Raw genomic sequence first — 23,481 nt, 5'->3', positions numbered from 1 at the left:
CTCTCTACATTCTCTCTTGTTAAAGCAAAATCAATAAAAACATTAAGCAAAAGAAATTTCTACCTATTGAGTTTCAGTACATCACCAGAGAAGAACATCCAGAATTATCTCAAAAAGCTTTTAAAATAATTTCCTTGTTAAAGTGGCATATTTTCTTAACATACTTTAACCAAAACAATATATAGCAATAGATGGAACATGGATTGAGAATCCAGCTGTCTCCTATTAAGACAACCATCAAAGAGATTTGCAAAACTATGAAACAGTGCCATACTTTATACTCTCTTTTAAAAAAATACATCAGTTTATACTACATTTTATTGCTTGTATGATAATGAAGTGGGCATATTGTTCTTCTCAAGAGGTAATCACAACTCTCTCTTTTTAATTTAATTGAATTTTTAACACAGTAAATATTACAGCTATAACTCACATGGACAAAAGATCCACGGAGACATTAAGAATTCTTTAGAATGAAAGGAAATCCTTACGCCAAGTTAGAGACCCTCTGTGCTCAATTTGTGAACCAAGCAGCTAGAGTTCCTCCCATGCTTCAAACCTCTCCTTCTTTCACCTCATCTCTGACCCTTCTGTCATCACCTTCTCGCTCACTTCTCTCCACAGCTGGAAAAGATTCTCTGTTTTAAAAGATTCCCATGACTATACTCGATCTACCTGGAATCATCTACAATACTCCAATACTCTCCTCAGCTTAAAGTCTTTTACCTTAATCACATCTACAAAGGCCCCTTTGCACTGCTAGGTAGCACACTGGCAGGTCTAGATCTTTTAAGAACCATTACTCTGCCTCCATGCTTTAATCTGGAAGATTGAAAAGCGACAGAAATTTATTTCTCCCAGTTCTAGAGGTTGAGGGGTTCACTATCAGGGAAACTGTATGGTTAAACTCTGGAGCCATGTATGGGTAAGTATCAGCTAGCTCACTTCCTGTTCCCTAGCTGATGCCTTCTCCATGTGTGTTCACGTGGCAGATAAAAAGCAGAGGAACTGCTTTATAAGGGCACAAACCCCAGTCACAAAAGCTCTGTTCCCATTCTAATAACCTTACAGAGGTTTTCTCTCCTCAAACCATCATCTTGAGATTAGGATTAAAAATATTAATTTTGGGGAGGCACCAATAATGAGACAATAGTACCACCATACCACAGAACAGTTCTGAACAATAAAGTGATATTGTAACAGTGGTCATAAAAGAATAAAAATTCCAAATAATTACTCACTATGGAACTGATCTGGTGCCAAGTTTGGGGCAGAGCTTTGCCTCTGTGGAAAACAACTTACATGTGTTTTAGTGCAATGCAGATGTTGCATCCAGGATAACATCTGCTGATATTCTGGCAGGAAGATCACTTTCCCATTGCCTGTCCTGCCCATATTTGTCATGAAGGTCACCAAAAGGACAAACGTCCATAGTGTCTAGAAGTAATTTGTCCTCTTCATTACTTCTTCTCTCTGAAATGCTTAGTGAAAAGAAAGGACACAAAATTGCCATACTAGGTCTTAAATAGTAACATGTTGGCAGGGCAGGGCATTTCCCCACTCTCCGGAGCATTTTTGTGGAATAGTGTGACCGTTACTAGTCCTTGGACTCATTTGAATTGTGGTGGGTTATGATCTGAATTGTAATCTGAATTGTGTTGGGTTATGATCAGGACTCTGAAGAGAGGACTATACATTTCAATGTTATTTTAGCAATAATTTGTCAAGACAACTAAATCATTAACGAATGCTTGAGACACAAAAGAAACTCACGAGATAGACTGAGTTCAACTACTTTCCAACATAAGCTTCCTTTTGAGAGCAATTTAAATATCTGTCTGCCTTCCCATCACATTTATGTGTGATAGGCTGAGTAATTAACTAAAGAGGACAGAAAGGGAATCTCTGTGGTATAAATTCCAGGAACAACTACAGACTCATCCAAAGGTCACTTGTAAATCAATACAAGCCCAAAGTCATAAGGTAGTCTTAAGCAGAATCAACTACCCTATAAAAATAAAACAAAATAACAAAGGCTATTATTGCCACCCCCTCAAAATATTTATAAGAAGCAGGATGCTGTTTCTTCATTCAGGCAGATAACTTACCCAGAGGATTCTTAACTATTATTGCTGAATATTGCAGCCTAACAACAAATTTTGGCACTTGGCCACTTACACTATACAAAATATATTATCTGTGTGACTCTTGAGTTTGTACAAATTACTATTTTTTGACTACACATGTTTTCTCAGGGGAAAAAAAATATTGTAAGGTCTTGACTTGTATTAAGCAAACAAGTCAACATTTGCTCTAACACTCTCTCACTTCTCTTTTGAAGGATTTTCTTCTTCTGAGGAAGCCACACAATATCCATCCACTGAGGAAGCTACCCTGCACAGACAAGTTACTGAAAACTCGGTACTCTCCTGTTTATATTCTACTGACAACTCTTTACACTGTAGCTCTTTGAGATACAATGCCCAGTTTATTATAGACTGATATACCCTAACATTTGTGAGAAGCCTATGTTTCTTTCCAGGTAATGTGACATCCCATATAACTTTAGAATTTTTTTTTTGTAGTTCATGATTTGAGTAAATTTTGTGAATATCTGAGTATGTAAGGGGAGGTGAACCATGACATCCAGAAGTGCAGGGCTAGGGGGAAATGCTAAATCTGTGGGTAGAGAGCATCTGACTAAAGAGAATACGTATAGTTAGGCTTCAGAAAGTCCGTGTGGAGACTCCAGAAAGGGGAAGAGAAGAAAGACTGTCTTAAAGGAAAATATTCATATTTTAAAGGAAACTTGTCTGCACTTCATAGATTTGCTTCTGCTCCTAATCTGCCATTTCTGTGGCCTTGTCAGTGTCCATCAATTTCACTAAAGAGGCAGTTAAGGTCACACATGTCTATATGGTTACGTCATAACACGGGATCACTAGTGCTGGTCAATTTTGTTTCAACTACCAATTTCTTCAGAGAATTTCAAAGGTAGAAAGAATGAATTTGGGGAGATCTGTGTTTGTAGCATGACACACTCAGATCAGCAGAAATAAATTCTGAATAATAAATCTAATCTTGGAGTCTGGAAATAGCATATCAATCCTTTTAAAAAAATTTTATTATTTTTCCTACAGGGTTATTGCTAGGGCTTGTTGCCTACACCACAAATCCACTGCTCCTGGAGGCCATTTTTTCCCTATTTTTGTTGCCCTTGTTGTTGTCATTATTGTTGCCATTTATGTTTTTGTTGTTGTATTGGACAGAGAGAAATTGAGAGAGGAGGGGAGACAGACAGGGAGGAGAGATAGACACCTGCAGACTTGCTTCACCACTTGTAAGGTGACAACCCCCCACCCCACCCCCGCAGGTGGGGAGCCAGAGACTCAAACCAGGATCCTTACACTGGTATTTATGCTTCACACCATGTGCATTTAACCCACTGCACTACCGCCTCACCCCCTCATATCAATCCTTTAGACATCAACCTTGTATATTAAATGGGACACTGATCTGCAGTCATCCTCCATTTGACACAGATGTAGGTACTTTGCAGTCTCCCCTTCTTCATGTTATTCTTTGCATATTAACTACCTTGAATGACCTAAAATGTGACTGATCTCTAGTTGTTGGTAAAGTTGGGACATTATCAAATTATTTCTTCTGGATTTGTGTTTGGAGGGAATAGAATTGAACTCAGAATATGTAGGTACTAGTTGCAGATTTGGTCATACTATCTACTATAAAAAGTAATTCTCAAAATAGGAAATTTTAGATCCAAAAGCAATTTGTGTCTCACTCACAAAAGAGTCCAAAATATTTCCTCTTCATTGGTATACTGCTCCTTTTCAAGTGGTGATCCAGAGACCTAGAATTCCGCTTTCTTGCAACTTTGTCATCTATAAGATCTGTTTTCTAAACTTCCTCTGTGTCCAGTGAAAGACAAGGAAAAAAGTGAAAAATGTTAATGAACTTTTCCGCAATAATGTGAGGTTTTTAGTGAACTAGATGTAAAAGGTGTACACATCATTCAGCTCACCATTCTTTTGGTTAGGACCCAGCAATTTCGGCCACAAGTATCTTCATAAGAGGCTGAGAAATGGAACCTAACTCTGTATAAAGATAACAAGGAAAAGCATTTGGAAAACCAGCTTGCCAGTTTTTTGTTTGTTTGTTTGTTTTTACTGTACAATTCAATGATTGTCACCATTTTATCTCTCTAGGTTATTTTTCACAGCAAAGATCATTATTACCCTGACATTTAAAGTCTATAATATGTAGAGATGTTTCCTATATGTAATATGCGCCTGATAGCATGTGAGTAGTGTTGAGTAATCACTAACTCCCTTTATTAGAGCTTATCACATTGGCTTTTATTCCAGAAAACAGATGACATACTTTTCTCTCAGAAAAGTCACAAAGAATCTATTTCAGGATCACCTTGATTGTAGAAGATACTGATGTTAATGTTGCAGTCAACTCAAGACAGCCGGGGGTGGGGGGGAGAAGATTGAACTGCTTTCAGCAGCTGATCATCATTGAAAATCTGATGGAAGAACCACTAGCTGTGCACTACTCAGTACTCTGACTGTGCTGTCTAACTTCCACAGAAGTATGCCAACTGCTCTGGATGGTTGGGAGAAGGCTCTAGACCAACCTTAGTGCTTCATCAACAGGGGAAGGCAAGCATGATGATGATAAAATAACGGACACCATGGATGGAATAGCCTGTAGAACTTGCAGCAGATTGACTGAGAATAATGGTCTATGAATGATAGGGCATAGAAGAAGACATATCTTCTCCCTAAATTACAACTAATGCTGGCAGTGCTATAAGGGACTTGTTTAGAATTGTGTTAAACTGCTTCTGAGGATAGTGTGTAGCCAACATACTTAAAGCACAATACTTTGGAAGTCAAAAAATATATAACTTATTTTTCCAAATCTGTGACTAAGTAGCTATGTGACTCTATACAACTATCTCTGTGGACACTAGCTTTGCCATTTTCTAATCAGTCATATTCATGGCAGAGAATGAATGGTAATCAATGTTACGGTTTTCACAAGTTGGGTGGTAGAGGGGTCACTTTGAAAGCAGTGAAGCAGGTCTGCAGGTGTCTTTCTCTCCCCTTCTTGTCTTCCGCTCCTCTCTCAATTTTTCTCTGTCCTATCCAACAACAATAACAATAACAACAACGGGGGAGAAAAAATGGCCTCTGGGAGTAGTGGATTCATAGTGCAGGCACTAAGACTCAGCAATAATCCTGGAGGCAAAAAAAAAAAAATTTCTGGATCCTTATCAACCCTCCATCTAGGAAGTCCCTAGTAGCCAACCAGAAATGACACATGGATATGAGTATCTGTTGTTTTGCTTTTGTTTTTTATTTGTTTTTGATGATTTGAGATCTACAAGGCTTGTCCCTCCCAAAATTGTACATTCTTAAAGCAGGGGACTTATCCAGAACCACATTTTACAAACAGAGACCAACCAATGCAAAGCTCTTACACTCTGAGCCACTATCCAAGTAACTTAATCACCACAGAGCCAGGTATCAGACAACTAGGGGTAGTGCATATGCTGAAAAGTCTGCTGAAATTACTTGAAGTAGTTAATCATTCAAATTGCTCCTCTTCTAATGCCTTCTGCTGTTCTTGCTTACAACTCTGTCCTCTTCCTCTGTCTTCTGCCTGACTTTCTTGCTTTCCCATACACCTCTCCTCCACAACCCCCATGGCAATATGTGTCTCTTTCTTTCGGGACATATAGATATTATATGACCATTGTCTCCTGACCAATTGCCCTTGCCATATGTAGATACTAAGATAGCCTATAACAAAAGAACCTCTGATGGAATCTACCTGCTCCCTGAAGCAAATGATCTCTGAAGTCCTTTCTAGTTTTAGACAATTTTCATTCTCTTAAAGAGTGCTATACTTTTTTTTAATAGACATTTTATTACAAGACCTTGATCTTCCGAGCTTGTTCGGTGTTTAATGCCAAGGATTTTCTGAATCAGGAGTTACATAAAGAGAAATTCCACAGAAAGTCTTGTGTAAGAGTCATTGCTTAAGTGGAGGCAGGGGGAATATTGGTTCTGTTTTGGGAAATCTTTTATTTTGTTCTACTATAGCTCAAGGCTACAAATCATCTTCGTGTGCCTTTTATAGACTTCTGTTAACTTGTCTACTTTCCTTGCATCAATTTCTTTGCTTTTGCATTCAGTGCAACAGAACATTCTCTCCTGAGTGTGTGCAATTATGTAAGCTTGAGGTGCATGTTGGGAAAATTTAGAAAAATACTGAGGTGATATTATCCTTTTAAAAGACCCTTGAGCAGAGAGTTTTGCATGTAGTAGCTGTTCAAGAAATACCTTAAAGTCAATCAATCCATAATAAATAAACACTTGTTTATTCTTTTCTTCTTTTAATGTTTTGTTTTAGATTTTGTCTATTTATTATTGGATAGAGACAGAAATTAAGAGGAGAGGAGGAGCTAGAGAGGGAGAGAGACAAAGAGACACCTGTAGCCCTGCTTCACCACTTACGAAGCTTTCCCCCTGCATGTGGGGACCAGGGGTTTGAACCCTGGTCCTTGTGCACTTTAATATGTGTGCTTAGACAGATGCGTCACCATCTGGCCCCATGTATTTTCTATTATTATTTTACATGGTCTTTGGTTAAACTATGCCCTTCCCCCTTCAATCTAGATATTGAACTCCTAACCCCAGTGCCTCAGAATGTAATCTTACTGGGGAATGAGGTCTTTGCAAAGGCAACCATATTAAAATGATGACACCGGTGAGATCCCTAGTCTAATAAGACTGGTTCAATTATTTAAAAGACATAAATTTGGAAGAGTCGTTAAAAAAAGAGACTGCAGTGTGAACATTAAGGCAGAGAGCTATTGGATGCTTCTAGAAGCCAAAAATTGCCAGCAAGCCACCAGAAGCTAGAGCGAGACCTGTGTCTTCTCCACAGCACTCAGAAAGAACTGACTAGATGACAGATGACATCTTGATCTCAGATGTCTAGTTTTTAGAACTGTGAGACAAGAACATATTTTTGTTAAAAGGAATAGTACAAGGAGTCTACAACAAAACCCTAGAAATACCCCCTCAGTATAAAATGAATGAAACAGTGAGTGCATCATTAAATCCCCTTTCATCCACACCCTAGCATCACAGATTTTACACTAAGGTGCTCAGGGTGAGGTTTGAGCTTTGGGAATGGGAACTGGAAATTCAAGAGGAGGAAACTAGCTCTGGAATAACCAAAGGCAACACTCAGTGGTATGGTTTTTGAATTTTTATCCGCCCTTTTACTTTTCTTTCCTTTTGAAAACATTTTACTTGGAACAAGACTCAAAGGCAAGCATGATAAGTCAGAGGCATCTTCTTTCTCTAGAGAATTTGGAAGGTTTCACTGAACATCATCAGGTGGAGAAGAAAGGTAAGCTTTTTCCTCATTGCATGTTAACATATCTACCTACCAGATTGTTCTTCATATTAAATCCTGCAGATAGATACCTAGAAATGGAATTACTGGATAATACAGCAGTTACTTTTTAAAATGTTTATGTATGTATTCCCTTTTTGTTGCCCTTGTTGTTTATTGTTATAGTTATTATTGCTGTTGTTATTGATGTCATTGTTGTTGGATAGGACAGAGAGAAATGGAGAGAGGAGGAGAAGACAGAGAAAGGGAGAGAAGACAGACACCTGCAGACCTGCTTCACCGCTTGTGAAGTGACTCCCCTGCAGGTGGGGAGCCGGGGGCTCGAACCAGGATGCTTAGGTTGGTCCTTGAGCTTTGCACCACCTGCACTTAACCTGCTGCACTACCACCAGACTCCCACATTTTTAATGTTTTTAGGAATCCCCCCCCAATATAGCACTGTTTCCACCATTTGTTGTACAAGAGTTCCTTTTTCTCCATATCCTCAGCAACATTTGTTTCTTGTCTCTTTGATATAGGTCTTTCTCACAGGTATGGTAATGATATCTTACTTGGTTTTGGTTTACATTTTCCAGTAAGTGATAATGAACGGACTTTCTTTTTTAGTATTTTATTGAGAGGTTAAAGGTTTACAGTAGAGTTGCTGACACATAGGTAAAATTTCACATCTTGTCATGATAAGTGCCTGCAAAACATTCTCACCCTCAACTTATAACAGTTTCCATCATCAGGCACCATAACCTCCTCTCCCCAGCCCTCTCCCTGCCTTCCTTCCCAAGAGTCCTTTGCTTTGGTGCAATACATCCAACCAGTTCAAGTTTTGCTTTAGGTTTCTCCTTTATGTTCTTGTTTCTTAAGTTCTGTCTAGAAGTGAGATCATCCCATATGCATCCTTCTCTTTCTGGCTTATCTCAATATGTTTCCTTTAAGCTTCATTCAAACTGAGGTGAAGAAAGTGAAATCATCATTATTAATAGCCTAGTAATATTCTATTGTGTATATATACCACAACTTTCTCAGCCACTCATCTGTTGTCAGACACCTAGATTGTCTCCAAATTTGGGCTATTACAAATTGTGTTGCTATGAACATAGGCTGTACACAGCACTCTGGATGTGTGTGTTTGTTTCCTTAGGATATATCCCAGGAGAAAATTTGTCAGGTCATAGGGTATTTCTATCATCCCGAGAGTTCTCTACACAGCTCTCCATACGAGTGGAACCAATTTACATTCTCACTAATAGTGTATAAGGGTTCCTTTACCCCTGTAACCTCTCCAACATTTGTTATTGTCCTTCCTGAAGTATGGCTTTATGAGCAGATTTTCTTGTGCCTGTTGGCCAACTGTAGTTCTTCTTTGAAGAAGAATATTCTTTACAGATTCACATCATGTATAGAATTTAAAAATAGAAGACTTCAGGTGCAGCTTTGCTTGGGGTTTAAGACAAGCAAAGGTTTATTATTACATGGCAGTTATTTAGCTATAGCAAAATAGTCAATGGGACAGAGATAGGCTAGACATAGTCCATTCAGTCACCTGGGACAGGTGGTATGGCAGGGTCCAAGGTGAAGGAAACCATGCAGGAAAAGAGAGCTGCAGCTGAGTCCGAAGGAACAGAGTGACTTCCAGCAGGCTGGTGCTTAAATCACGTGGCTTACATAAGTTCATCAGCCTGACGTCAGCCATATGCTAATTATATCCATGTCCCAACATGGACACGAATCATGGACAAGATGTTCAGAGTCTGTGTTAGTGTCCCAACAATCACCTGTCCATTTTTTTATTAAGTTGTTTGATTTTTCTATTGTTGAGCTGTATGAGTTCTTTTATATATTGGATCTAAATTCCTTGTGACATATATGAATCGTGAATATCTCCCAATCACTGTGAGGTGGTTTCTTTTGTTGTATAGGAGTATTTTTGTTTGATGTGGATTTATTAGTTCTTGTTTTTGCTTCCTTTGCTGATGGAATTAAATTCTATCATATATATATATATATATATATATATATATATATATATATATATAGTCAATGAGCTGCTTCTTTGAATGCCTTTTTATAGGTCTATGTCTTACATATAAGTCTTTTTTCTTCCCCTTCTATTTTCAGTAACATTTTATTAAAGAAATGTTGATTTGTGGGATTATTGTTATCATGAGGGTACATTTCCACATTCCTTGGGGCTAAGATCCCCTACTTCCTCCTTTTACCATTCTGAGTCCACAGATATGATGCATTAGTGGCAACAGCCACTAAGGTTTTACATTGTGTTGCACTTCGCTTTGCTTCTTAGATTTTTCTCTATACATGAGATCATCCAGTATGCATCCCCTTCTGGTCTGTTTCATCTAAAACATTCTCTGGTGCTTTGAAGACTGTTCTGGTCTGAATTTCAGCTAGAGAGGTTGAGCAACATAGTTTCATTATTATTACATGAACTGTTCGAGGAAAGTCGTTCACTGCTTGGAGGCTTTAAATTTCAACTTCATGTGCCATCACTAGAACCTCAGCCCAAATACTCTCTGATCCCCAAGAGACCCAAAAGAGCTCCAGTTTTAGTTTCCTAATTTTTCTGTTCATATTTTACATACTCCTACCTCCACTAAGCCTCAAAGGCACTATAAACACAAACAAAAGAAACCCTATTTTCAGAATTTGTAGCTTGAATCCTGGTCAAGTCCTTGTGGAAGAACTATTGTATTTGTTTTCTCTAACTTGTCTTAGCTAGTTTCTGGTAGTGTGTAGAGAGATTAATAAATTAAAGTATATTCATTTCTTCACCCAGTGCTTCACTGAATGTCTACCATATGTGAAGTATTGTTTTAGTCTCTGAGCTAGATGGTCATGATTTCTACCTCCTTGGAACTTATTTTCTGTAAAGGAAGGAAATGAATAAAGTAGAGTGATGTATAGGAGATAGAAGCAACAAGGATGCTTCACAGCAAATCCAATCATTGAAAGAAATAAGCAAAAACATAGGATAAGTAGAAATAAAATTGGGGGGATGGTCACATGTCTGTGACAGGTATATTCCAGAAAAGCTTCTCTGAGGAGGAAGTATTAAACTGAAACCTAGAGTCTTTGAAGAAGGCAATGATGCCAAGATTCCAAGAAAACATTTCTGAGAGAACACCAGTAGAAAAACCAAAGGCCTTGACTCAGAAGTCTCAGCTATTTGAGGAACTGAAAGGCCTGTTAGACTGGAGAGTGGGGCATGACAGGAGAAAGATCCTATAGGGACAGTTCTCTTTTGTTTAACTCAGCTGGAATTGAAGGTGTGGGTTGAAGCCTGGCTCCACCATTGACTACAGATTCATAGCCTCTAAAAAAAAAAATCTGTACATTTCCCAAAGCTCCTGAACTGACCACAGAAGCACAGTAAACTGAGCACAGTAACCTGGCCTCAGCCAGTGCAGACTGTTCCTTCTGGTCACTGGAAGGGCTAGGCTAAATTGCTTCGGTGTTCTAAGTTGGGTTCCCCTGGAAACTGGATCTGAGATGAAGGTCTAAATTCAGGAAGCCAACTGGGAGGCACACTAGAGAATCACTCCTGTGAGGGAGTGAGAAAAACACTATTTGCTGAAACAATTGCCAAAAAAAGAAAGAAAGAAAAGAAAAAATAAAAATCCAAAAATGTCACAGTCAATCCCATAGGAGCTCTGAAACTGAAAGGTTCTTTAGAGATATATGGAAGATCAGAGTTTTCTATGTTGGTTAGTCATTGGGTACAAGCTATTCCCAGGTAGGGAATGTAATTTTGGAGGAGACAGCTCCCTTCAGCTAAGGACAAGGCCCAGGAGGTACAGTTCAGTGAGCTCCTCAGTCTGTAGTATCCCTGGTGCAGAGGGAAGTGGTTCTTTCTGTCCTGCTGGATACTGGGTAGCACAGTACAGTATTCACTACACTACAGGCATGGCCCACCAACAGTGACCAGCCATCATTGAGACTTAACAGACACTGGAATTTCTTTGCAGCTATTGAGAGGAGTCAGTTTTGCTATCTCTATGGGGAAAATCAGTCTTAAATACATTTTAAAAAATATTTTTGGAGACTACTTAAACACAAAGTAAGAACATGGACCTCTAGGAACATATCAAAAATAGCCTTCCTAGATTTTCACCCTAAAATCCCTGTTCCCATCTTCTCTACTCCTATTTTTTGGTTTGTTTTTATTAAAAAATTTGCCCTGCTTTATATCTTACTGCCTTTCAGCCAATAAATTGCAGATGCTACTAGGAATCCATTCTGACTTTCCTGGGCAGACGACCTAACCAATGTGTCCTAAAGTCTCACCTCACCTCTCCCACTAGGGAAAGATAGAAAGCCTACCCTATGGTTTTGTTAATTAATCCTTTCTTAAATAAAAAAAAATTAAAAAAAAAAAGAAATAGGCTAGGGGTATGGATCAACCTGCCAACATCCATGTCCAGTTGAGAAGCAATTACAGAAGCCAGACCTTCCACCTTCTGCATGCCATAAAGAATTTTGGTCCATACTCCCAGGGGGATAAACAACAGGGAAGCTTCCAGTGGAGAGGATGGAACAGGGAACTCTGTTGGTGGATACTGTGTGGAATTATACTCTTGTTATCTTATAATCTTGTTAATCGAAGATGTTGTTTCTTTTGGTCTTTGTGAGTCTAGTGTCTTTTGATCTCAGAAAGAAATGTATGTACCTCCTTAGTCATCACAGAAGTGTTCAGAATAGCCAAAAGATAGAAACAACCTGAAGTCTTAAAGTCCACCAGCTGTTAGTTGGGTTCTAAGACTAAAGAAATAAGATAGTGGTTACCAGAGGTGAAGAGGGGAATGGGGAAGGGTGGGTAAATCTCTAACAGGGGTCAATTTTACTGTGAAGAATAGGAACTATACTTTGGTGCAGAATATGATGTGGCTCCGAGATGTTAACTTAGAATGATCTACATTTGAAACTTGTATAATGTTCTAGACCGTAATTCCTGGAATATAGAGTTACTTTTAAATAAGTTTGAAACAAAATAAATAATACATTAAAAAAAAAACTCTTGTTACTAAATAACAGTTCTATGTATAGATTTAAAATAAGTAAGTAGGGCTACTGTGGCTTTAAAAGGGACATCAGAATTTAACAACAGGAACTTTTGTTTACTAAAGTCCTAGACAATGACCAGTTGCTCTAGCTAAGAATAATGGATGTCCTTTTCTGTTGTGAGCACATTTGGTAAATATACAGCTCCTGACTAGCCGTCTTACAGTAGCCTGGAACTCTCGCCTGAATTCCATTCTGTCTAACCCAAATCTCTGCAAGAATGCTTAATACAAATGTGAAATCAACATGTTTGAAGATTGTCTTATTTTCCCTTCAACTCTAATTTTCTTGTAGTCAGCTTCATCTCTGTCAATAACAATACATCTGTCCAGCTAATTAGGTCAAAGTCCTTAATTTTTATTTATTTTTTATTTCTCCTACCCCACATGCAATCATTTAGGAAATCTTGTTGGCCCTACCTTAAAAAAATTTTCACAATACTACCAATTCTCAACATCTCTTTCTATTCCAATTGCCTACCCACATCCACAATGATGACTTTGATCCAGCCGTCATCAACTCTCATATGGATTAGTGAAACAATTTCCTGTTTCTCTTTGTTCCTTTTCTGTTTCCCTGTAGTCTACTTTCAACACAACAGACATTTGTTTCTGTAATTCTCAGAGTAAAAAAACTATTAAAGTTTTACCGGCCTGGCTCCCCTATAACTCATGACCTTTTCTGCTACTACTCCATCATTCTTGTTTATTCCTCAGTATGTACCTAGCACTTCTTCCTCTTTTCTGTCAATGTTCCCCTTGCCTAGAATAATCTTCATTCAATACTGCCAAGTCCCCCTCTCTTATTTTATTCAATTGCCTGCTCATTTTCACTTTACTAAAGAGTACTTCCATTGTCAGGCTAATATATAGCAGTTGTCAGGAAAGTCATGACATATATTTCATTGTTTTTTCTTTTTTTTTTCTTTTTGCCTCCAGGGTTATTGCTGGGGCTCAGTGCCTGCACCATGAATCCACTGCTCCTGGAGGACATTTTTCCCCCTTTTGTTGCCCTTGTTGTTGTAGCCTTGTTGTGGTCATTATTGTTGTTGTTGATGTTGTTTGTTGTTGGATAGGACAGAGATAAATGGAGAGAGGAGGGGAAGACAGAGAGGGGGAGAGAAAGATAGACACCTGTAGACCTGCTTCACTGCCTGTGAAGTGACTCCCCTGCAGGTGGGGAGCCGGGGGCTCGAACTGGGATCATTACGCTAGTCCCTGAGCTTTGCACCCTGAGTGCTTAACCCACTGTGCTACCTCCTGATCCCCTCAATGTTTTTCTATGCACAAATGCATCATGACTTTTCTGACAGCTCAATAGGAACAGCCCATTTTTATGGCATTAACTGCGGTTGTTTTTCCTCCAAGGCAACTTAAAGCAATCTGAAATACTAGATTTTGTGTTAGAAGAAATCCCTGAACTGTGTTACTGGCATAGAGCAAATCTGGATTATCATAATGGTGAAGGAGTAGGATGCTGGTAGGAAAAAGGAGAGCTGGCCAGTGGCATGCTTTGTGCCTTTGCAAGATGGCTTGTGGAAAAGAACTTCATGTGCAGAGTGTCTGGTGCTCCTTGACAGTCATTTCTCACAGCCTCCAAATTGTCTTTATGACCTTCAGAGGGGTTAGTGGAATGATGGGGAGAGATTTGCCGTTTTATATTATTGGCATGTAAGTACCAGAAGTGGAAACTTCAGTCACTGTCAGTAGTTTCCTCCACTCTTTGCCGTGTTGGTGTTTATCAGTGCCTGCCTGGACTACAGGATTTCCCACAGCAAAGCAGGTAGCCCAATGGTCTAGGGGAATCCTCCCCCACCCCCGGCAGTTAGGGGACTCATCTCAAAGTCAAACACTTCTCTTACCCCATTCTTCTGGGCAATGGTTTCTGTATGGAGTGGTAAGTTGTAAATGCCTTAAGACATCCCAGTCTGGGAGTTGGCTCTGGACCCATCGTCGTGGCTTGCCTCCAAATCTCTGGCTTTCCGAAAGTTGCATGCCTGATTCTGGGATTATAAAAGTAACACTCTGGCAGAGACCACTTTGGAAATTTGCACCCAGACTACAATTTCAAGATTTGAGAACCCACAGAAGTAACTTTTTTCGTTCTATTTCCAAATGTGAAAGGCATTTTTTTAAGGGTAAGGAGATTTCCTGATTAAATGGCTCCTTTACTAAACCCTACTGTCACCAGGGCCAATTTTAACCATAACAACTCTCAGGATGACAAAATAAGGAGAGTGTGTTCTGTGTATCCCCTTCCCTCCCTTTTAACTCCTTCTCTCTCTCTCTTCCTACCCCCCCACACACAGAATTCTCTCTCTAACCTTACTCCCATCCCCAAGAGACAGTGATTTTGTGATCTATTCTTTTTATTTGGTATCCCCTTCCCTAATCAAAAACTACCTTCAGAAAGAAGTCTGATATCAATCACTGAGTCTTCAATGCAAAGTTTATTTATGTGGTTTGGTAGGTAGTGCAGTGGGTAATGCATTGGATTCTCAACCATGAGGTCCTGAGTTTGATCCCCAGCAGCACATGTACCAGAGTGATGTTTGGTTCTTTCTCGCCTCTTATCTTTCTCATAAATAAATGCCGGTCCCTGTTGAGGCAACAGATGCCAAGCTAGCTTCGCGGGTGGGAGAGAGACGACCAAGAACTCATGGATGAGCGGGAAAGCAATCCCTCGTTTATCAATCAGATACATCTCTTCACCAGAAGTGGCAAGGGGAAAGGAAGTGACTAGGAGAGGCGGTGGAGCAAAAAAGAGCTCGAAAAGAACATAGAAAGCTTCCATCTAACCAGTGGGGATTAAACCAATACCCTGCAGGCAGGGCGGGTCTCAGGCAAAACAGTGATTATATAAATAGACCACAACATCAAGCAATGCAGCAGACCTGATGTAATGAACAACAAATAAATAAATAAATTATTTTTTAAAAAGTTTATTTACTTTGTTTTCTCTCTGCAAAATGTATATTAACAGTGCAGCAGTACAAAGGTCACCATGAGAATTTGACTGAAGATGGAAATGGGAAAGTGGGGGCAAACTTGGGGGAATGCTGGGGTAAGTAAGATTCAGATGTCAACACTCTGTCCATGAAGTAAAATTAGGACACCTTGGGGAAGGGGCACATACAGCAATGACTCATGAGCAAACAGAGGGTCGTGTACATAAACAGGTTGAATGGGTTGTGGTTTGGTGTTTTTTGTTTGGAAATGCATATGGAACAGATGTACCATATACTCAATTGATTTGGATGAATTCCCTACCTTAGTGGTGGAGGGTTTTATTCCTTTGTAAGATTAAAGGCCATGGGAACATAGGCTTCTCACTTCTATTGATCTTATAGAAAGAAGTAGCATTTACCAAGGACTCTCCTGTGACTGTGATAAGGAGTTTACCTGCATTATCTTTTTGATTCCTACAACAACCCAATGGTGTAAACACCATGTTTATCCTCGTTACTTGTTTATTAAGCTGGTGGCTTGATGTATTGAATCAAGTCTTTTAATCCAGCTCTGATCTGGAGACAACACTCACTTTAAACAACTCTATGGCCTCCCTGTGGTAGAGCACTGGGTTAACAGTCAGCCTTTACTTGGTGTATAGCAGTGCTCACCAATGTCTAGATAAGAAGAGTAGAACTTCAGTAAGATACTTCTTCATAGGGAGTCAGGCGTTAGCGCAATGGGTTAAGCGCACATGGTGCAAAGCGCAAGGACCAGGATAAGGATCCCTGTTCCAGCCCCTGGCTCCCCACCTGCAGGGGAGTCACTTCACAGGCATAGAAGCAGGACTGCAGGTTTCTGTCTTTCTCTCCCCCTCTCTGTCTTCCCCTCCTCTCTCCATTTCTCTCTGTCCTATCCAACAATGATGACAACAACAATAAAACAACAAAGGCAACAAAAAGGAATAAATAAATAAATATTAAAAAAAGATACTTCATGTAATGACATTTCCCTGATGCTTAATGACTCTACATTCTCTGGGCTGTGTGATGATATGGATTTGTTTTGAGATTTTAGAATTTAATAAACTTGGCTATGTCTATAGAATATGATCTAGAATTTCAGCTATGGGATGAATCTAATGTACCTTTAGAATCTACTCCAAATGTATTGTATTTGTATTTGTATTACTAATAGTAATAATTAGTAATACTAATACAAATACATGAATGTTAACAATTACATTGTAAATTTTGTCATTCCAAGTTGACCAGTTCTCCACTGATTCCTGTATGAGTTCAAATAGAGCTTAAAGACTATTCTGCCTAAAGTTCCAAAAGAGTATTTATCCTAATATTTGGAGTACATTGCCTAACTATACTTCTAATTTCCTGATCTCTATTTTTAGGTCTATGTTTGCTTAAATTAACAATACTCAGTCAATATTCAGTCATATTTTCTTTAGGTCTTTTTAGCTCAGAGTAGCATGGTATTCATTCATTCAACATAGAATCACTAAGCACCCACATTAGTGTGTGTTAATGTGCCATGTGCATGACTCAGTTTTGAGCCTGACTCACTGCACTGAAGGTGTGTGCTGTAGTCGCTTCTACTCTATGCCTTTCTGCTTCTCTGTCTAATCTAAAAAATTATAATAATAAACATATGTATTAACCTATTCAAATTCTTCACACCATTCATTAAGAGTGAACTAAAAGTGAGGACATAGCAATAAGAAAACACTTATGCTAATTTAAATCCCTTTTAATTATCCAATAAGTGATTTTTATGAGTGAATATGTTAATAAGGTATATAGATTTTTACTTTAAAAAGGAGTCACTGAGCATCTACTCTTAACTGTACCTTAGCACCAAACAGTAAACAGGACAATTTCCCTCTTGACGCTTATAGTCTAAAGTAGAAGCCATGCCACCGTGTAGAGTATTAGCCATAAAAACGTTCCATTTCATAGGGGTTTGGGTAGTGGTAATAAAACAAACAAAAAAAGTTTTATTCCACCTTCCAGTATGAGGCACTTTATAGACATGTTTTTAATTATAGAAAAAACACTTTAGGCTCCTTTGCATAATTAAAGTGCTTGGACTTCCTATTTAAAGTCCTTCTTGAAGGACTGAAGCATCTTGATTAAATATATTTCACTTCCATGTGGAGTAAATTTGTTCCCACTTCTGTGTATTGTTTTTATGTATACAATTTATCTTCCTGGAAAACTTGTCCTGGTCCTTCCTTTATCTAACTTTTGCCACCACTCCCTTAATCCACTCCCCTAATGGCCCAGCAATCACACTTCTGTTTATATATCTGGAGGAAATAAAAGTCACTTCCTCAAAGAAGTAGTTGCAACCCATGTTCATTGCAACTTTACCCATAATCACCAAGACATAGCAAATAATCTAAGAGCTTATCAATGGATGGATAGATAAAGTGGGATATATAGACATAGGTAAAGATACACATACACACAAATATTATTCATCTTTAATAAAGGTATCCTGCCATTTTCGATGACATAGGTGAACATGGAGGGCATTGTGCTCTGTGAAATAAGCCACAGGGATCGAGGGGAAGTACTACATGTGGAATCTAAAACAAAGAAAAATACATTAAATTCATAAAGATAAATAATAATATGGTAGCCCGAGGGACAGAGAAATAGGAAAGATAAGAAGTTGGTCAATAAATACAAACTTCCTATAATTAGATGACTAAGTTCTAGAGACCTAACATACAGTTTGGTGACTACAGTAAGGCTTTTCCTTACTCAACACAACAACTGAGCATAAATAGCCATGGCACAAAAATACAAAATACACCAATAAAGAAATATAGTCAAACCGAAAGCAACTAAGTCATCTACAGCAATAAATCAGGACAGCAGCTCAGGAAAAAAAAAAAAAAAAAACCCAGGTAATCCAGAAGCACCTATAAGTAAGGAAGATATCCAGACAATAAGTAAACTATTAATCACAGAAATGAGGGCAACCATTGAAGAAAAGGCTATCAGAATTAGGGAAACAACTGATGAGACCCTCAAGGAAAATAATAGCTACCTCGAGGTAATTAGGGAACTGAAAGCTGAAATAGCTGAGCTAAAAGGGCAACTAGAAGAACAATCTAAAAAAAAAAAATTGAACTGAAGAAGGAAGGTGAAGGAAGGGAAAGCAGATTAACAGAGTCAAAAAACAAAATTAGCCAGACAAAGGGTGAGTTAGAGAAAACTAAGAAGGAGGTAAAAGAGCTAAGAAAGTGGATCTCAGGAGTCGGGCAGTAGCACAGCAGGTTAAGTGCAGGTGGCGCAAAGCTCAAGGACCTGTGTAAGAATCCTGCTTTGCGCCCTCAGCTCCCCACCTGCAGGAGAGTCGCCTCACAAGTGGTGAAGCAGGTCTGCAGGTGTCTTTCTCTCCCCCTATCTGTCTTCCCCTCCTCTTTCCATTTTTGTCTGTCCTATCCAACAACAACAACATCAATAATAACTACAACAATAAGACAACAAGGGCAACAAAAGGGAATAAATAAATAAATATTTAAAAAAAAAGAAAGTGGATCTCATTTGTTCTTATCACAAAAGTAAATGGGATTCTATGTAAGATAACAAATATGTTCATGAGTTTTATTTTGCTAATCATTTGACAGTGTATTGTATATCAAATCATGCTATACAACACATGTATAATTTTTACTTGTCAGTGACACTTCAGTAAAGCTTAGGACTATAAAAAAATGTCACAGAACAAACTTTCGCAGTGACTCCCAAAACACTACCCAAGAACAAACTTTGGCAACTACTCTTAGACTTGTGTTTAGCAGCATTACCAGTCATATGGGGAAAGTTTCTTTGATACCAAACATCTTTTTCTCCTTCCCCTTGCTTAATTGCTATAGTTCCATGAACACTAAAGCAATCCTCATCAAAATCTGACTTCTGAGAGTCAGGCAATAGTGCAGCGGGTTAAGCACATGTGGCGCAAAGCACCAAGGACCAGCATAAGGATCCCGAGCCCCTGGCTCCCCACCTGCAAGGGATTTACTTCACAAGCGGTGAAGCAGGTCTTCAGGTGTCTATTTTTCTCTCCCCCTCTCTGTCTTCCCCTCCTCTCTCCATTTCTCTCTGTCCTATCCAACAACGATGACATCAATAACAACAACAATAATAACTACAACAATAAAACAACAAGAGCAACAAAAGGAAAAAAATAAATAAAATATTTTTTAAAAATCTGACTTCCTGTGGAGGCCTGCCCACCCAGAAGAAATTGGAAAATTGCTGTTCTCTTTGTGACCTGAATGGATTCCTGCACTATGCAGTTCACCCTTTAGCCTCTTATTGCACATGAAAGACTGGCAGGAACAGAGGCAATGCTCCCAATAAGGATTTGATTTATGATGATAACTATGTTCTATATTTCCTAATGATCACTTATTTAAAGGATGATTGTAATGTAGAACTGACTTAATCTGTGAATCATAGCAAACTCAAAATTCAGTTCTGTTTAGTGAAAAAATTAAAAGTGTCTGACTTTGGCCATTTTTGCCTTAGCCCAATAACTAACATGTAGGTGGGCTAAGACTAATGTCTGGGAAGAAAGCCCCTTGGAATATATCTACAATGGACTTCCTAACTTCTTCCCACACCAAGACCCTTAGTTCCATCTGCTCTACTCTGACCTTGGGTTACTGATTATTAAACAAATTGTCCTGCTTCATATCTTACTTTTTAGCCACCAAGTTCTAGATGCTACCATGATGCCATTCTGACTTCCCTGGACAGACAACCTCATCTATGTGCTCTGGAACCGTATCTCCTCAAAGCCTATCCCATCAAGGAAAGCTAGAGACAGGCTGGGGGTATGGATTGACCTGACAACTCCCATGTTCAGAGGGCTAGACCTTCCACTTTCTGCCTCCATGAGGAATTTTGGTCTATACCCCCAGAGGGATAAAGAATAAGGAAGTGTCAATGGAGGGGATGGGATGCAGAAATCTGGTGGTGGGAATCAAATGAATTGTAACCCTCTTATACTACAGTCTTGTTAGTCATTACTAAATCACTAGTAAAAATATTTTTAATAAGAAAAAAGTGACGGGCTATAGAAAGAATAGGCAAAATGTTTGATATTGGTTTTTAAGTTCAAAATGTCTGTAAAAGATGGTGCTCATAGCTACAGTAAAATTTTCTGAATTTGAGATAAGTGTCCCAAGGGGTGGCACAGTGGATAAAGCATTAAACTCACTCTCAAGCACACTGACTAATACAAACACATAGATACATACATACGTAATGCATATGGCTTAGGAGTATGGTATAGGCTCTAAAGTTCAAACGCAGTAGCATCTGAAATTGTAGAATTGGATTTCAAACTATCATGAACCACAAATAAAAATTTTAACACGATAGCGAATTGAAATTCTGCTTTAAATTAACAAAACTAGACAATGACAAAAGACATAACTTATTGAAGTCCTATTTAATAAAAAACACGATTAACAAGGCACTCACTGCAATGTGGCATTGAATAAGCAATTATCATTTCCGAAGTTCACATAGATTTGTTCCTTTTCCAAATAAATACTATATGGTCTGTATACTCAATTCTTCACTAGTTTCCAAAATTTTCTTCCTGATGTATTATTGATAAAATCTTTTGTTTTTCAATTTGATTCTATAATAAGCAAAATTTCATGAGTGAATGCAGAGCTTATAATGATAATATTTGGAACACTTGACTACAGCAAATCATAACTCCTGATTGTTCTATATTTATTAAGTATGGGGCATGTCAGTCCCCATTGCATACAATAGTCCATAGTAATATTTAGCAAAATATATCGAGAACAATGACTATTACCATCCCTTGCTCACTTTCTCATGAGAGTGTGGTGTTCACTGTTTACTGCTTAAAGGAATTTGCCAAGAACCATGGCTACTCAGGCCAGTAGCATTTATTCCAGCCGCATCTTGGATTTATTAAAAGCCATTTCTCCATGCAAAGATTACTTTCACCTTGAGCCAAAGGGTGAATTTGATTAAAGAATTTGATTGATTAATCAGAGAAACCATGATATAGTAGTGAGAATGAAATGAAAGCTGTGCTTCTCTTCTCAGTTACAACGTGAAATCATAATGATTCAAGTTTGATGGAACATAATAACCAGTCTCTAACTTAAAGATGTGGATATTTTTTTCACGCATTGGATTTTAATAGTCAAGAAATATCTGGATAAGTTGACGATAAAAATTATGGACTCATGGGGAAGACAACATAATGATTATGCAAAAAAAGAATTTCATATCTGAAGTTCTGAAGTCCTAGGTTCAATTCCCAGCACCTCCACAAGCCAGAACTGAGCAATGTTCTAGTCTCTCCCTCTCTCTCTCTATTTACCTTTTCCTCGCTCTCTCTCTTTCTCCCTTGCATTAAAATATAGTTTAAATGGGAACTCATTTGGTAAAATGAGGTACTCTGTTTTCAGTTTGTGACTGGCACACAGTAAGAAATATTCCATTGGGGAGCAATTAGTAATAATCTGGAATACTTTAGGAAAATTATCAACAAATACTCAAAGAATCCTAATTCTGAGGAGTTGGGGTAGGAGAAAAAAAAAGGATGGCATTTTTGAAACAGTTCATTCATGCCAGGAAATGAGAAAATGCTGGAGTCAAAACAAAGAAATAAAAATAGCCCAGCAAAACTGGATGAATAATAAATATGCTTGAATAATACATTATATAATTAAATAAATATACTTTAATAATAATATTAAAGTAAAAATTTTTTTATTTGGATAAAGATCTTATCTACTCAGAATAGTTTCTATCTAGTGACTATCAAGTACATGATTTCCATCTTTTATTGAGATATTCTTGTTTTATAAGGGTGTACATCTTTTTTTTAATTTTTTATTTATAAAAAGAAAACACTGACAAAAACCATAGGATAAGAGGGGTACAACTCCACACAATTCCCACCACCAGAACTCCATATCCCATCCCCTCCCGATAGCTTTTCTATTCTTTATCCCTCTGGGAGTATGGACCCAGGGTCATTATGGGGTGCAGAAGGTGGAAGGTCTGTCTTCTGTAATTGCTTCCCCACTTAACATGGGCATTGACAGGTCCATACATACTCCCAGCCTGTCTCTCTCTTTCCCTAGTGGGGCAGGTCTCTGGAGAAGCGGGGTTCCAGGACGTATTGGTGGGGTCGTCTGCCCAAGGAAGTCTGGTTGGTATCCTGGCAGCATCTGGAATCTGATGGCTGAAAGAAGGGTTAACATAAAAGCTAAACAAATTGTTGACTAATCATGAACCTAAAGGCTGGAATAGTGCAGATTAAGATTTGGAGGTCTCCGTTTTGTAGATAGTTAGTAGGCCTATTTTAGTTATCTTTTACTCTCCCTGAAGTCTATTGAGTCTTCTCTCTCCTTGCTTCCCCTTCCTCTTTATTATCGGTTCTGCATCAGTCTCCAGATTTGTTTTGACTTTGTTGTTTACTTTATTATTATTATTATTATATCCCACACAGAACTGAGATCATCTGTTTCTTGACCTTGTCTTGACTTAACTTGTGTAGCATGCAATCCCTACTTCCCGCTGCATCTATGTTATAGCACAAGAAGAAAAAAAAATCGCTTCTTAAAGTTGAGTAGTAGTCCATTGTGTAAATATATCACTTGTTTTAACCATTTGTCTATTTGTTGAAAGCTTTGATTATTTTGATAGTTTGGCTGTTGCAAATAACAACGTGATGAGCATAGGTGTACATGTACCTCTTTGGATCAGTGTTTTTGTTGCCTTTGGATAGGTACATAGAAGAGAAACTTCCAGGTTATGCAGTGGATACATGTATAGCATTTTGAGAAATCTTTATATTATTTTCCATATGGGCTGGACCTATTTACATTCCCACCAACAGTGTTAAAGTTTTCCTTTTCCTCCATACCCTAGTGAGCACTTGTTCCTTTACTTGATGATATCGACCATTCCTA

The sequence above is a fragment of the Erinaceus europaeus genome, chromosome 16 (genome assembly GCF_950295315.1).
Source record: "Erinaceus europaeus chromosome 16, mEriEur2.1, whole genome shotgun sequence".
In the NCBI taxonomy this organism is placed as follows: domain Eukaryota; kingdom Metazoa; phylum Chordata; class Mammalia; order Eulipotyphla; family Erinaceidae; genus Erinaceus; species Erinaceus europaeus.
The sequence above is the reverse complement of the archived record's forward strand: the minus strand, read 5'-3'. Positions refer to the sequence as shown.